The sequence below is a fragment of the Lepidochelys kempii genome, chromosome 1 (assembly GCF_965140265.1).
Source record: "Lepidochelys kempii isolate rLepKem1 chromosome 1, rLepKem1.hap2, whole genome shotgun sequence".
In the NCBI taxonomy this organism is placed as follows: domain Eukaryota; kingdom Metazoa; phylum Chordata; order Testudines; family Cheloniidae; genus Lepidochelys; species Lepidochelys kempii.
The window spans coordinates 62,081,017-62,098,184 of record NC_133256.1 but is presented as its reverse complement, the minus strand read 5'-3'; the positions used below and the strand labels follow the sequence as shown (position 1 = coordinate 62,098,184).

The 17,168-nt window shown below is 43.3% G+C and overlaps 1 protein-coding gene across 5 annotated transcripts in view; it reads right to left on the bottom strand.

Moving 5' to 3' along the window:
- The window catches only part of VWA8 (von Willebrand factor A domain containing 8), a 294,392-nt gene that overhangs the window by 50,154 nt on the left and 227,070 nt on the right, over positions 1–17,168 (bottom strand). Inside the window, exon 38 of one of the 5 annotated variants that reach the window (XR_012159153.1) lies at positions 9,783–10,028. The exons of the other annotated variants lie outside the window; for them this stretch is intronic. The gene's annotated coding sequence lies outside the window, so the exon portion shown is untranslated. The remainder of the gene's footprint in view (positions 1–9,782; positions 10,029–17,168) is intronic. 5 annotated transcript variants of the gene reach the window in all.

The window sequence follows — 17,168 nt, the reverse complement described above, 5'->3', positions numbered from 1 at the left end:
CAGGGAATTAAAATCAACAAAGGGGGTGGCTTTGCGAGAAACTGAATGGCCCCTCAAGGATAGAACTCAAAACGTCAAGGATAGAACTCAAAACTGGGTTTGGCAGGCCGTTGATTTCACAGAGGGAAGGAGGAGAAAATGAATACAAAACAAATCTGGTCTATTTCTTGTTTTGAGCCACTTCATCTATCTTTATACATCTTGCTGGCAGCAGACTGTGCAGTACGACCGCTAGCCGTCATCATCTCCTGGGTGCTTGGCAGAAGATAGTGCAGTATGACGACTAGCCATCATCTTCTGCTGGCTGGAGATTAAAAGAGAGTGCACTGCCGGTAGGACTGAATCGCCATGAGACGAAACTTAAAAGGGAAATGACCTGGCTGAGTCACTCCCATGTTTGCCCAGGCGCCCGACTAAAAGAGCACCCAGGACTACGTCGATGATGGCTACCAGTCATACTGCACTGTCTGCTGCCAAAAGGCAATTAACTGCTGCTGTGTAGCAATGCAGTACCACGTCTGCCAGCACCCAGGAGACACACGGTTACGGTTTGCTGAGCGGGCTCCATGCTTGCCGTGGTATGGCGTCTGCACAGGTAACTCAAGAAAAAAGGCACAAAATGATTGTCTGCCCTTGCTTTCACGGAGGGAGGGAGGGAACAAGGGCCTGACGATATGTACCCAGAACTACCCGCAACAATGTTTTAGCCCCATCAGGCACTGGGATTTCTACCCAGAATTCAGATGGGCAGCGGAGACTGCGGGAACTGTGGGATAGCCACCCACAGTGCAACGCTCCGGAAGTTGACGGTTGCCTCGGTACTGTGGACACACTCCGCCGACTACATGCACTTAGAGCCCTTGTGTGGGGACACACACAATCAACTGTATAAAAACGAAAAGGAGTACTTGTGGCACCTTAGAGACTAACCAATTTATTTGAGCATGAGCTTTCGTGAACTACAGCTCACTTCATCAGATGCATGCCGTGGAAACTGCAGCAGACTTTATATATACACAGAGAATATGAAAAAATACCTCCTCCCACCCCATTGTCCAGCTGGTAATAGCTTATCTAAAGTGATCATCAGGTGGGCCATTTCCAGCACAAATCCAGGTTTTCTCACCCTCCACCCCCCCCACACAAATTCACTCTCCTGCTGGTGATAGCCCATCCAAAGTGACAACTCTTTACACGATGTGCATGATAATAAAGTTGAGCCATTTCCTGCACAAATCCAGGTTCTCTCACCCCCTCACCCGCCTCCCAAAAACCACACACACAAACTCACTATCCTGCTGGTAATAGCTCATCCAAAGTGACCATTCTCCCTACAATGTGCATGATAATCAAGGTGGGCCATTTCCAGCACAAATCCAGGTTTTCTCACATCCCCCCCACCCCCATACACACACAAACTCACTCTCCTGCCGGTAATAGCTCATCCAAACTGACCACTCTCCAAGTTTAAATCCAAGTTAAACCAGAACATCTGGGGGGGGGGGGGTAGGAAAAAACAAGAGGAAATAGGCTACCTTGCATAATGACTTAGCCACTCCCAGTCTCTATTTAAGCCTAAATTAATAGTATCCAATTTGCAAATGAATTCCAATTCAGCAGTTTCTCGCTGGAGTCTGGATTTGAAGTTTTTTTGTTTTAAGATAGCGACCTTCATGTCTGTGATTGCGTGACCAGAGAGATTGAAGTGTTCTCCGACTGGTTTATGAATGTTATAATTCTTGACATCTGATTTGTGTCCATTTATTCTTTTACGTAGAGACTGTCCAGTTTGACCAATGTACATGGCAGAGGGGCATTGCTGGCACATGATGGCATATATCACATTGGTGGATGTGCAGGTATACGAGTCTCTGATAGTGTGGCTGATGTTATTAGGCCCTGTGATGGTGTCCCCTGAATAGATATGTGGGCACAATTGGCAACGGGCTTTGTTGCAAGGATAAGTTCCTGGGTTAGTGGTTCTGTTGTGTGGTATGTGGTTGTTGGTGAGTATTTGCTTCAGGTTGCAGGGCTGTCTGTAGGCAAGGACTGGCCTGTCTCCCAAGATTTGTGAGAGTGTTGGGTCATCCTTTAGGATAGGTTGTAGATCCTTAATAATGCGTTGGAGGGGTTTTAGTTGGGGGCTGAAGGTGACGGCTAGTGGTGTTCTGTTATTTTCTTTGTTAGGCCTGTCCTGTAGTAGGTAACTTCTGGGAACTCTTCTGGCTCTATCAATCTGTTTCTTTACTTCTGCAGGTGGGTATTGTAGTTGTAAGAAAGCTTGACAGAGATCTTGTAGGTGTTTGTCTCTGTCTGAGGGGTTGGAGCAAATGCGGTTGTATCGCAGAGCTTGGCTGTAGACGATGGATCGTGTGGTGTGGTCAGGGTGAAAGCTGGAGGCATGCAGGTAGGAATAGCGGTCAGTAGGTTTCCGGTATAGGGTGGTGTTTATGTGACCATTGTTTATTAGCACTGTAGTGTCCAGGAAGTGGATCTCTTGTGTGGACTGGACCAGGCTGAGGTTGGTGGTGGGATGGAAATTGTTGAAATCATGGTGGAATTCCTCAAGGGCTTCTTTTCCATGGGTCCAGATGATGAAGATGTCATCAATATAGCGCAAGTAGAGTAGGGGCTTTAGGGGACGAGAGCTGAGGAAGCGTTGTTCTAAATCAGCCATAAAAATGTTGGCATACTGTGGGGCCATGCGGGTACCCATAGCAGTGCCGCTGATCTGAAGGTATACATTGTCCCCAAATGTGAAATAGTTATGGGTAAGGACAAAGTCACAAAGTTCAGCCACCAGGTTAGCCGTGACATTATCGGGGATAGTGTTCCTGACGGCTTGTAGTCCACCTTTGTGTGGAATGTTGGTGTAGAGTGCTTCTACATCCATAGTGGCCAGGATGGTGTTATCAGGAAGATCACCGATGGATTGAAGTTTCCTTAGGAAGTCAGTGGTGTCTCGAAGGTAGCTGGGAGTGCTGGTAGCGTAGGGCCTGAGGAGGGAGTCTACATAGACAGACAATCCTGCTGTCAGGGTGCCAATGCCTGAGATGATGGGGCGCCCAGGATTTCCAGGTTTATGGATCTTGGGTAGTAGATAGAATATCCCAGGTCGGGGTTCCAGGGGTGTGTCTGTGCGGATATGATCTTGTGCTTTTTCAGGAAGTTTCTTGAGCAAATGCTGTAGTTGCTTTTGGTAACTCTCAGTGGGATCATAGGGTAATGGCTTGTAGAAACTCGTGTTGGAGAGCTGCCGAGCAGCCTCTTGTTCATATTCCGACCTATTCATGATGACAACAGCACCTCCTTTGTCAGCCTTTTTGATTATGATGTCAGAGTTGTTTCTGAGGCTGTGGATGGCATTGTGTTCTGCACGGCTGAGGTTATGGGGCAAGTGATGCTGCTTTTCCACAATTTCAGCCCGTGCACGTCGGCGGAAGCACTCTATGTAGAAGTCCAATCTGCTGTTTCGACCTTCAGGAGGAGTCCACCTAGAATCCCTCTTTCTGTAGTGTTGGTAGGGAGGTCTCTGTGGATTAGTATGTTGTTCAGAGGTATTTTGGAAATATTCCTTGAGTCAGAGACGTCGAAAATAGGATTCTAGGTCACCACAGAACTGTATCATGTTCGTGGGGGTGGAGGGGCAGAAGGAAAGGCCCCGAGATAGAACAGCTGCTTCTGCTGGGCTGAGAGTATAGTTGGATAGGTTAACAATATTGCTAAGTGGGTTGAGGGAACCATTGCTGTGTCTACAACCTATCCTGAAGGATGACCCAACACTCTCACAAATCTTGGGAGACAGGCCAGTCCTTGCCTACAGACAGCCCTGCAACCTGAAGCAAATACTCACCAACAACCACATACCACACAACAGAACCACTAACCCAGGAACTTATCCTTGCAACAAAGCCCGTTGCCAATTGTGCCCACATATCTATTCAGGGGACACCATCACAGGGCCTAATAACATCAGCCACACTATCAGAGGCTCGTATACCTGCACATCCACCAATGTGATATATGCCATCATGTGCCAGCAATGCCCCTCTGCCATGTACATTGGTCAAACTGGACAGTCTCTACGTAAAAGAATAAATGGACACAAATCAGATGTCAAGAATTATAACATTCATAAACCAGTCGGAGAACACTTCAATCTCTCTGGTCACGCAATCACAGACATGAAGGTTGCTATCTTAAAACAAAAAAACTTCAAATCCAGACTCCAGCGAGAAACTGCTGAATTGGAATTCATTTGCAAATTGGATACTATTAATTTAGGCTTAAATAGAGACTGGGAGTGGCTAAGTCATTATGCAAGGTAGCCTATTTCCTCTTGTTTTTTCCTACCCCCCCCCCAGATGTTCTGGTTTAACTTGGATTTAAACTTGGAGAGTGGTCAGTTTGGATGAGCTATTACCAGCAGGAGAGTGAGTTTGTGTGTGTATGGGGGTGGGGGGGATGTGAGAAAACCTGGATTTGTGCTGGAAATGGCCCACCTTAATTATGCACATTGTAGGGAGAATGGTCACTTTGGATGAGCTATTACCAGCAGGATAGTGAGTTTGTGTGTGTGGTTTTTGGGAGGCGGGTGAGGGGGTGAGAGAACCTGGATTTGTGCAGGAAATGGCCCAACTTTATTATCATGCACATTGTGTAAAGAGTTGTCACTTTGGATGGGCTATCACCAGCAGGAGAGTGAATTTGTGTGGGGGGGTGGAGGGTGAGAAAACCTGGATTTGTGCTGGAAATGGCCCACCTGATGATCACTTTAAATAAGCTATTACCAGCTGGACAATGGGGTGGGAGGAGGTATTTTTTCATATTCTCTGTGTATATATAAAGTCTGCTGCAGTTTCCACGGCATGCATCTGATGAAGTGAGCTGTAGCTCACGAAAGCTCATGCTCAAATAAATTGGTTAGTCTCTAAGGTGCCACAAGTACTCCTTTTCTTTTTGCGAATACAGACTAACACGGCTGTTACTCTGAAACCTGTATAAAAACGCTTTCTACAAAACCGACTTCTATAAATTCGACCTAATTTCGTAGTGTAGACATACCCTTAGTTTCTTAGAACTGTCTTGACCACAAAGTAGGAATCCTGCTAAGGTGCAAAGAGAAGGCTCATTTTACCCGTCTCTCTCTCCTAGCACAGTTGTACACCACAGGGAAAGAACTAGCCCAGAGATTGTCAACCTTTGGCCTGCAGCCCGCCAGGGTAAGCCCCACATCCCTCAGCCCGTGCCACTTCCTGCAGCCCCCATTGGCCTGGAGCAGCGAACCGCGGCCAGTGGGAGCTGCGATTGGCTGAACCTGCGGACGCAGCAGGTAAACAAACTGGCCCAACCTGCTAGGGGGCTTACTCTGGCGGGCTGTGGGCCAAAGGTTGACGATCCCTGGGCTAGTTCTTTCTCTGTGGTGTACAACTGTGCTAGGAGAGAGAGAAGAGTAAAATGAGCCTTCTCTTTGCACCTTAGCAGGATTCCTACTTTGTGGTCAAGACAGTTCTAGGAAACTAAGTGTTAGGAAGGAGAATGCACTTTATTTCTTTTCAAGCAGCAGTAAGAACTACCTTGCAATTGATCCACCACTTTTAGTAAACAAACTGGCCCGGCCTGCCAAGGGGCTTACTCTGGCATGCCATGAGCCAAAGGTTGCCAATCCCTGAACTAGCCCAATGTTTTGCCCTTTTATTAACATACAGTACAAGTAAATGGGACAATTTATAATCATAGTCAAAGAAGGTTTCCTTTTCTATAAAATGTAATGTTTCAGTATTGAAAAATTAATAAAATCCAGATTGTACCTGAATATCAGTAATTTATTAAGGGACTTTTCCCCATACATGAATTTGGGAGGTGAATATTCTTGAGATGAAAGAAATAATAAATGATCAAAAACAAGATGACTCAAAGGATGAAGGATTACGTTTCCCATAGGATGAAGTGTCTCCTTCAGTGTTTGTGTACAAGACTATGGATTTTCCGGGACCTAAACTGTTTAAACTGCAAAAAGGATTTATAAAAATGTTGCCCTAGACTACATTTAATAGTTCATAAGAACATCTTTTCCCAGAACACTCTCTATATCAACACTATAGTGAATACATATTCAAGAATGCACTGAAATTCTTACTCAGACTAAATTGATATCAAAAGGCAAATCTGCATGTTGCTATTTAAGTACGAAACAGTGTTCTGTGCTGCTCTCTCTCTTTAATGTAAAACAGTTTCTGGTGAAGATATGAAGAAAATGTTTTATAATCATTGGACAGGAGAGGGACTCAGGCAAAAAAAACCCCTCGCTGCTCTTATTGCTATAGCTATGGGATTTTATCCTGCTTTCATTAAAGTTAATGGGAAAACTTCTACTGACGTCAATAGTGCTGACTTGAGCCCACAGGAAAGGGTCATTTTCACATAGAAAGGAGTAACAATGTCCATAGTTATCAAGAAAACAATAATGTATGTGTTATTCTGTGTGCTTTCAATGCTGCCCCTAAAGCTACTAACCATCATTATAGTATTAGCGTTAGCGACGGGTGAAATAGTCAGAATGGTTTTGGTGGTGGTGGTTGTTGAAATTTGCCTGGTTTGGATGTTGTGTAAAGCCTGTAAAATTGAGGCATTTTTGCAAAATTTCAAAATGATTTGATAATACTTCATGCAAAATGTTTTTCACTATCTGAAGATTGTGAAAATATCTAAAAGACACTTTTGCTTAAAACATTTACCCTTACCAGTTTGAAAAAAGCTACTTTAAGGATAAGGAGGTAAAATGGAGACAAAGTTCATAGAAGCTACAGATGAATCAAAAAGTCCTCAAGTGCTATCCCAACTCTGGTCTTAATACTATCTTACCCTTACAACAAACATTAATTTAGTAAAAAGAAAAGGAGTACTTGTGGCACCTTAGAGACTAACCAATTTATTAGAGCATAAGCTTTCGTGAGCTACAGCTCACAGCTCACGAAAGCTTATGCTCTAATAAATTGGTTAGTCTCTAAGGTGCCACAAGTACTCCTTTTCTTTTTGCGAATACAGACTAACACGGCTGTTACTCTGAAACCTGTCATTAATTTAGTAAACACATTATTACCTGTATACACGGAGATTCTGTTAAGTAACATGCCCCAGGTCAAGTAGATGTAGAAACTACATTTCCTGGGTAAAAGCCCAGCCCTATTAAAGTGAATAGGAATTTTGCCATTCACTTCTATCCGACCAGGATTTTATTCCATGACTCTAATGCCTAATTTACCATGCGTTTCTGAATCTGTAAAATGAGGAATAGTATTTCTGACCTCTCTCTTTTTCTGCCTATAGACACTCAAAACTCTGTATATTTTATGCTTTGGTAAATACCACTGCCCCTACTTTACCAATTCTGAAACCAAGACAGAGTGAGGGTTAATTGACTTGCCTGTGAAGCATTCTGGTTTAGAGATTTAGGTATAGGAATGGAAGTCAAGTGACCAGTTTTCTGATCATTTGTAGTTGTATGACTTCAACCATATCATGTATCTTCTCTGAACCTCTGTATTTCAATCTGTAAAATATGAGGAATAATATCTAGCTGCTAAATGTTTGGAAAGTACTATATAAGTGTGACATGGATGGGAATAGAATCAATGGCTTCCAGGAATGTGTTTAAACCACTAGACCATGTGGATGTGATTGGCACCATCTTCTCACCTTCTCTGCTTTTTCCAAATTCACAAAGGTGAATTTTCATATGAACGCGGCATGTCAAGTTCCTGGATGATTCCTTTCTAACAATTCTCAGTCCACCAATATATCACAAAAATTAAACATTTCAGGGGGCATGAAATCATGCAAAACCAACAGACAGAAACTTCTGAACAATTTTTGCTAAATGTTTTTCATCAACTTTGCTCAACCTTAGCACCTTGAATTGCTCCTACAAAACCTTAGAAGTTGAGTAAACAATTTACAGGGGCAGGAAAGGCAAGAACATGTTTTTTGAATGCCAGTGTTTTCACAGAAAAGAAAAGAAAAGAAAAGAAAAGAAAAGAAAAGAAAAGAAAAGAAATCTGGGCAAGAGAAAAGTTGAACTGAACTGACATTCTTCAGACACCTCTGAACAAAGAGGCTGTTCAGAAAGCCAAAGACAGGTTCTGTAGCTCCAGACAATAACATTACCAATCTACCCTGGGCAACAATATGGATTTTTTCCTATTTAAGAAATACCACTTCTAGCCAGCAGGAATCCAGTGAATACAGATTAGTATAAAAAAGTTTATTAGTATTACATTTCTTATTTATTTCTTTAAATCTTGCATATGAACTATTGCTTCACTAGATAACCTTTTATTAGTCTTTAACCCAAATCACTGTCTGTTTGCCACTCAGATTTACATATACACGATTTCATTATTAATGCTCCATGTCCAAATCGTCGGTAATACAACAATGTCCTGGACATTTTGCTATTCTAATTTAGGCACTTTGGTTTCCTGCAGGAAGGACAATCATATTAGTGTTCTGCATCTTGTTCTCCTAGGTACAAAATTCCATCCTCCTCTTGTATTATTTTGACATCATATGTTTTGTAGCAGAGATATAACCTGTAGACAGTAGATGTACCTGAGGGCTAATCTACACTGGCAACATGGTTTGTGTAGTCTTGGTGCAGTGCTGGGAGAGAGCTCTCCCAGCACTCTAAAAAAATTCCTTCATTGCTTTGAATTCAGGCTTTCAGAGTGAAATATTTAACCAGATTCAAGAACGATGATTGACCATTTTTATACACCAAGTTGAAATGAGGACTGATTTGCTTGAAAAATTAGCATCTCATGTACTAACTTGGAGACCAAAGAATACAGTTTCTTTTAAATTAGCCCAGAGAATCAATAATGTGAACAGAGCTGAAGGGAAGCCAAAGTTTCTGATTTGCAAACAAGGGGGAGATTTTACTTGCAGAAGAAAACTTGAAAGGAACTGCATATGAAAGCAGAAAGATGATAATTTTCCACAGCCTTGGGGCCTGCAAGCTAGACCAAATGTCAAATTTTCCCTTAGAAAGTACAGATCTGAAATATCAGCTTTGTGGAAGAGACTGAACTGCTGGCTTTGTTTTACAGGTGAGCCACCTACGTCTAGTATTACTATAACATATTAAGTGATCTAACATTTTGATACCTTGTGTCTTTACAGTGATTACAGAGTAAGTTTAATAATGGCAGAACTATTATTTGTTCGATAACAGTGTCATCACTCATGTTCGCAAAAAGAAAAGGAGTACTTGTGGCACCTTAGAGACTAACCAATTTATTTGAGCATGAGCTTTCGTGAGCTACAGCTCACTTCATCGGATGCATACCGTGGAAACTGCAGCAGACTTTATATACACACAGAGAATATGAAACAATACCTCCTCCCACCCCACTGTCCTGCTGGTAATAGCTTATCTAAAGTGATCATCAGGTTGGGCCATTTCCAGCACAAATCCAGGTTTTCTCACCCTCCACCCCCCCACACAAATTCACTCTCCTGCTGGTGATACTCCTTTTCTTTTTGCGAATACAGACTAATACGGCTGTTACTCTGAAACCTATCACTCGTGTTGTGAGCTCTAGCCTCTAAGGCCACAGCACTCACTGGTGCAGACACTTTGAGCAATAGCAGTGAAGGATGATTTGTTTGGGCAACAGATTATTTTTGCGAGCTACCTCCCACATTTCTAGGGGAAAGAAAGAGGCACTGTGTACTGTATCTACCTGCTCTAGGAGAAAGCTGAGATTATTGTTCCCACTTACCCTTTGTCTGTCTTCTCTAATTAGTTTGTAAAATCTTCAGGGCAGGGACTGTCTTTCATTACGCATTTCTACAGTGCCTACAATGAGACTCTGATTTCAGCTGGCAGCCTTGATGATGATGTCACTGTTTCAGAGTAACCGCATCTGTATTTCCCAGTTCTGTGATCCACTCCAGGAGTGCCAGTCAGGTCTCAGGTTTCCAGCCATCACCTGTGTCTGGATTGGGACCCTTTGACCGACTCCTTTCTGAAAAGAGGCACTCTCTCAGAGGACTATGACAATGTTTTTACAAGAGGCCACACAGCTCTTCCAAGCAAGCACATTAATTCATAGGACAAAAAGCTTTACAGACAAAACATAAAAAACAACAAACAGATTTAAATTTACCCTCTAAACATACCAGAAATCACCCATCTTCCACACGGACAGTCTGACAGACCAACGTCCCTTCCAACCCTTCAGCAAGGGTTGGGGCCTCCCCTTGGACAGAAAGGCATGTCCATTTGCTAGGCATCCGGTTTTCGACCAGAACGCCCAGTCAAAAAGGGACCCTGGCTGCTAAAAGTCTGGTTGACTGCAGCTGCCAGCTCCAAGTAGTTCCTGGAAGCAGCCGGCATGTCCCTCTGATTCCTAAGCGCAGGGGCGGCCGGGGGGCTCCGTGTGCTGCCCCTGCCTGAGGCACTGGCACCGCCCTGACCACCAGCTCAGCAGCTCCCATTGTCCGGAAACCGTGGCCAATGGGTGCTGTGGGGGTGGTGCCTGTGGATGGAGCAACCTGGCCTACCCTCCGCCTAGGAGCTGGAGGGACATGGCAGCCACTTCCGGGAGCTGCCTGAGGTAAGCGCCACCCAAAGCCCGCACCCCAACTCCCTACCCCAGCCCTGAGCCCACTCCCGCACCCAATCTCCCTCCCAGAGCTCGCACCCCCTCCCACACCTAAACCCCCAGCCCTGAGCTCCCTCCTGCAGTCAAAACCCCTCAGCCCCAGCCCAGAGACCCCTCTTGCAGCCCAGAGGCCTCACCCCCTCCCGCACCCCAACCCGGTGAAAATGAGTGAGTGAACGAGGGTGGGGAAGAGCGAGTGATGAAGGGAGGAGGGATGGAGTGAGCAGGGGCGGGGCCTTGGAGAAGGGGTTGGGCAGCGGTGGAGCCTTGGGAAGGGGCAGTGCAGAGGTGGGGCAAGGGTGTTCAGTTTTCTGCAACAGAAAATTGGTAACCCTACCATTTGTTGAATCAAAAGGCCACAAGTCAGTTCAAGCTCATCTTTTTATATCAAAAGGCCTTTCTTTGTTTCCTAGTCTCTGGAAAACCCAGGATGAACCAGGATATGCAAACCACCCTGAGGGTGGAACTTCTCTGGAATTGTTTAGCCTTTGTGACTTGCCTTAATCCTGGAGGAGCTGTGTTAACCCTTGTCAATGAAACAGAACACAATCATACCTAAACCACTCATACATTTAATACAATGGTCCCCAAAGACATTGCATGGGGTTGCAATATCTGTCTCAGTGATAATGATAATGAATTGAGGGAGGAGCTGAGCTGCTTTCACCCAGTAGTGAGTTTTGAAGTCATGAACGTGTCGGGGTCTCTAGGTTGTTGGCTTTCTAGTCTCATTCTCCACATATGTCAGTGACCTGTTTCAGAGGTCAGCACCTATCTGCTATTCCCGCATCTCCTTTAGAGCCAATCACCCAGGCGAGGGAGAGGCCATAGAGCCAGAGTGGTGTCAGTCACCATGTTTGGCAGAGACTTCCCATCACTGAGAATCAGGGAGGATCCGGATGGGTCAGAGCTGGAATACCTGGAGCTCATAAAACTAAGAATTCCAGACATTGACTGTGCAGCCTCCACTCAGAGAGTCTGACTAATTCTAAAATCCCCAGTCTTCATCTCTTTCAGAGTCCCTTGTTTTAGCCCACAGAGTGAAATTTGTAGGAATCTGGGGTTCTCCCCACCTGGTCTGACTCCCAGAAATATGGTGATTCCAAATGCATGAAAATTCTGTAATTCATCATTGAATATTTTCTCCATGTAATTTATGCTATTTGTATGTAAGGATATTTAATAGATGAGAATCGTTAGCGTTTTTAGCTCACTGATACCCTCATGTGGTCAGAATAAGCAATTATCCTCATAAAAGAAAAATATAGAAAATGTTACCCTTTCAATTAGTGAACAAGAAAGTATAGTAGCTACATGTAGTAATGATGTCATTTAAATACCTTCCCTTTCATCAGATACGAAGGATTGCAGCCATGTTCTGCACAAACTTCATGACAAATATGGCATTTAATGTAATTGAAAGGCTCATTTTTCAAGGCAATGTTTTAGAATAAAACTCCCCTTTACCCTTGTCAACACTCACTGAAAAATATTTCAGACAAAGGATAAAATTTTCCAAAGCACTTCAGTGACTCCGGACCCTAACTTTCCTTTTCAAAAGTATTATAGGCTCTTAGGACCCTAAGTCTCACTGAAAATGGGACTTCAGCTTCTAAAAGCTTAACTCACTTTTGAAAGGACTTGGGAGCTTTTTATAATTTTACCCCAATTCAACAATCTGGTTTCCAAACTGAGTTGATTCATGTGAACACAAGATTGAACTGATGTCTTTTCTGGATGTAAAGCACGTGCAAGTTGCAATCATATAACAGTCATTAGGTCTCAAAAACACCTAACTCTAGAAGTAAATTTGAGCAACTAAGCCTTTTTTTGTGCTAAACTTTCTTGAGCAGTATAGTATTTTACAGCTGCAGCAAATTAATGGAAATAATAAATGAGCTGAATAAAAATAAAAGTATTAACCCACTTAAAGGGTGAATAACTTACTATAGAATCGCTTATGCACAATTGATGAGAGGAAGGAAAAAAGAATGCTCCAAGACTGCCTGAAAATTATGGAGAACTGAGTAAGCAACTACAACTTATCTGCCTTCAGACTACAGAAGAGGAAAGGGGGACATCTCAGGGGATGAAGGAAAAGACACTGCCATTAAAAAACCAAACCAAAACAAAAAAAACTTTCCAGGATCCTTTTCCTTCAGACATATAAATAATACTTTGAACTTAATGTTGCTTTGGATTTACTCCAAAGTAATTAAGTGTAACTCCCTTGAATTGCATTGTAAGGGGAGATATGATTGCTCTCTATAAATATATCAGAGAGATAAATACCGGAGAGGGAGAGGAATTATTTAAGCTCACTGGGAAGTTTAGACTTGAAATTAGACAAAGGTTTCTAACCATCAGAGGAGTGAAGTTTTGGAATAGCCTTCCAAGGGAAGTAGTGGGGGCAAAAGATGTATCTGGCTTTAAGATTAAACTTGATAAGTTTATGGAGGAGATGGTATGATGAGATAATATGATTTTGGCAATTAAATGATCTTTAAATATTCATGGTAAATAGGCCCAATGGCCTGTGATGGGATGTTAGATGGGGTGGGATCTGAGTTACTACAGAGAATTCTTTCCTGGGTATCTAGCTGGTGAATCTTGCCCATATGCTCAGGGTTCAGCTGATTGCCATATTTGGGGTCGGGAAGGAATTTTCCTCCAGGGCAGATTGGAACAGGCCCTGGAGGTTTTTCACCTTCCTCTGTAGCATGGGGCACGGGTCACTTGCTGGAGGATTCTCTGCTCCTTGAAGTCTTTAAACCATGATTTGAGGACTTCAATAGCTCAGACATAGGTGAGAGGTTTATCGCAGGAGTGGAGGGGGGTGAGATTCTGTGGCCTGCATTGTGCAGGAGGTCAGACTAGATGATCATAATGGTCCCTTCTGACCTCAATATCTTTGAATCTATGAAACTATGTGCAAAAGTGTTGCCCATCTGAGGATCTCAAAGTACTTTACAACATTAATAAATATACCATCACAGCACCCTGGTGAATTAGCTACCAAGCCCATTTTACAGATGAGGATACCGAGGCATGGACTACTTAAATGACTGACCCCTGGCTCCAAATGAGGTTGCCAGGGATGCTGCCACGGAGTGGGGATCTTGCCAGGCCCCTGGGTCTTGGCTCTAGCTTGGGCTCCAGCCACTCGCAGGCTTCTTGCGGAGCTGAGAAGCCTGAAACACTAGCAGGTTTCCAATGGAAACCAGCCTGTGTTGCAGTGAAAGTTTTGTCAAATCTGTAATAGATTTAGTGAAACATTTTACTACAAGGAATTGGCATTTTTCAATGAAACTGTTTCACCTGAAAATTCCCAACGAGCTCTACTGGGAACACAAGACTCAAGACCCCTAAAATTAATCTTCCCTCCTCAACGTGCGATGAGGTTAAGGCTTTGCTGCTTCTCTCAGCTGATCAACCATTAGTCTATGAAAATTCTCATTTTAGTTCCCCCCCCTCACTTTTTTCTCCCATTTCCCCCGCATGGTTTGAACAATTGCTATTTACAATTACGAGGCTTAGATATTGTTTCTGAATTCTAAAACTTTTGTTTTCGTGACTCTGAAGACTAGGCCTCTTTAAGGCTGTGTGTACAGTAGGGGCTAAGGGTTTGATTTCCCCTGCTCATGTACACATAACCACACTAGCTCTCACCGAACTAGCATGAGTATAAATAGCAGCGTAGCCGCCGCAGTAGTGGTAGCAGCAGTGGAGGCATGGCTGAGCTGTGCTGAGTAAAAGCTACAAGAATTTCATTTTTTTCTGGGAGGTTGCAGTAAATTTATATCTTCGGACATGTTACCGCTAACATAGATTAATTCAACCAGTACTTGGGGTGCATATTTCAGTGGTCTGCATGCACTGTGCTGCATATTTTAGTGCAAAATGTGAAGATTAAAGAATGAAAAGGAGAGTCTCTATTAGCAATCACAATTTCTAATGTATTTTAAATGTTATACAATTGATGGCTTATTATTCACTTGCAGCTAAATCTTGCACCATGTATGCAAAAGGTCCTAAAGGCAGGGAAAAAAGTGCTTTAGTTTTGGTGGGCTGAGGGCAAGATGGGGAGGATGAAGGGAGCCTTCAAGTGTTCCATGCACCTAATGGGTAGAGGACTTGGGGAAGGAGCTGGTGGACCACTACTGCATCTCAGAATCAAACAATCCTGTATAGGGGAATGGTGGGAGAGGAGAACAGGAGGTTTAGGGGCTACTGCAGCTGTGAGGCTCCTCTTTGTGGTGATTGGAGGGCATGCTATCAAACCCTACAGTGTGCAGCACATTGACCTTTAATAAACTAGGAGTTAACTCTTGCAAGGAAAAACAGATATATATTTATTTTTCATGTAACTATCTCTATCTCCTACAAATTTTAATGGTCCTTTAAAAACATCAATCCAAACTAAGGTGGGCCTACAAACACTATTATATCCTAATCACAACTGTCTGGTTATTTCATGGCATTGCTACAGTTCTCTGAGATGTGAAGAGTATCATATAAGGATAAAGTACTAACTTTTCCAGTTCCTGGGGTAAGGGCACAGCCAGATTCATGTTTTGCAGGAACACTGGTTGAGTGTCACATTAATAAAGTGCCAGCTGGCCAGAGCTGAGGCCAAAAAGACAATAACCCTCCGCAACGTTTCTCTTTACTGAAAACAAATAAGTAGAACAATCAACAACTGTTCTTGAGAGGCATGAGTCCACCGAGAGGTGTGGTGGTTGGCACAAAGCACCTTGTCTTGGTGTACAGCTGGATGATCAATAGTCTTCTGTGATGTCCAATTTGATGGGAGTGTGAAGATCAAGATTTCTTCATAAAGTTGGCTGACAAAAGTTTTAATGTCTCTACAGAGTAGAGTAGTGTGGGGGTCGGACATTCACCTGATTTGGCCTCTCTGCCATGGGCGGTAAGAGAGACCTGAGGGAGGGTTGTGGCTGCTCTGCGCTTTATGCCCTCCAACAGAAACTGCTTTTCAAAAGACTATGATCTTGTGTACATGATATGCATGTGCACCTACAATGGGATGCACACTGACACATACTTCAAGAAAAACTACTCTACTCTCCAACTACTACTGTTTTTAAAGGAAAGAGCTCTGGTATGGAACAGAGCAGCTCACTTCTGCAACCACTCGTGGTGCCCAGAGCACAGAAACTGCCTTGAATCTAATGGACAAGTTTTCATGGTGGGTATTGTCTAGATTGAGACTGTGAGAATTTGGCGACATTTCACAATGCATCACTTAGCACCACAGCTACAAAGAGGAAAATACCATGGAAACATTAGAGTGCATTGGCCGGAGGTCTTCAGTAAGCCACCAGTGGCAGCGTGGTTTTGGATTTTGGGGGTGTGCAACGTGTGGGAAATTTTGTACACATCTTTTGTAATTTTTTAACCCAAGCACTTTATTTGCACTTGTATTCACCAGGGACTGATGTTTCAGATGTTTTATTTAGGCTTCTAAAAGCATTAACATTTTGACTATAATTTTCTACACATGGAATTCTGACCCTGAGTCTCAGTAAGGCAAGTTTCGTGTTCTAGTTTTGGCACCAATTTGCAATAGTAAAATGTGAAGAGTACTGACCATAGGGAATGTTGCTAGATGGCAACTTATCAGAAATGAGTAATTTATTTTAATTCTGTATTTGGAGATGGAAAGCTAGCTCTGAATGTTTCAGGTATATAAAGTACCTGATGTATAATCACATTATTAAACTTTGCACACCTTCTAAAATGTATCTCAAAGCTTGTTTTTATATAAATATTGTGGTGTGAGTGGAAGAACCCTCAATTCTGAATGTATTGGAAACTAGATGGGACATAAGATTCAACGATGTGCTGTAGGAGACAACCAAGCACTGGGAGAATTTAATAGGACTTAGAATCATAGAATATCAGGGTTGGAGGGGACCTCAGGAGGTCATCTAGTCCAACCCCCTGCTCAAATTAAATCATCCCAGCCAGGGCTTTGTCAAGCCTGACCTTAAAAACTTCTAAGGAAGGAGATTCCACCACCTCCCTAGGTAACCCGTTCCAGTGATTCACTATGCTCCTCGTGAAAAAGTTTTTCCTAATATCCAACCTAAACCTCCCCCACTGCAACTTGAGACCATTATTCCTCATTCTGTCATCTGATGCCACTGAGAACAGTCTAGATCCATCCTCTTTGGAACCTCCTTTCAGGTAGTTGAAAGCAACTATCAAATCCCCCATCATTTGTCTCTTCTGCAGAATAAATAATCCCAGTTCCCTCAGCCTCACCTCATAAGTCACGTGCTCCAGCCCCATAATAATTTTTGTTGCCCTCCGCTGGACTCTTTCCAATTTTTCCACATCCTTCTTTTAGTGTGAGGCCCAAAACTGGACACAGTACTCCAGATGAGGCCTCACCAATGCTGAATAGAGGGGAATGATCACGTCCCTTGATCTGCTGGCAATGCTCCTGCTTATACAGCCCAAAATGCCGTTAGCCTTCTT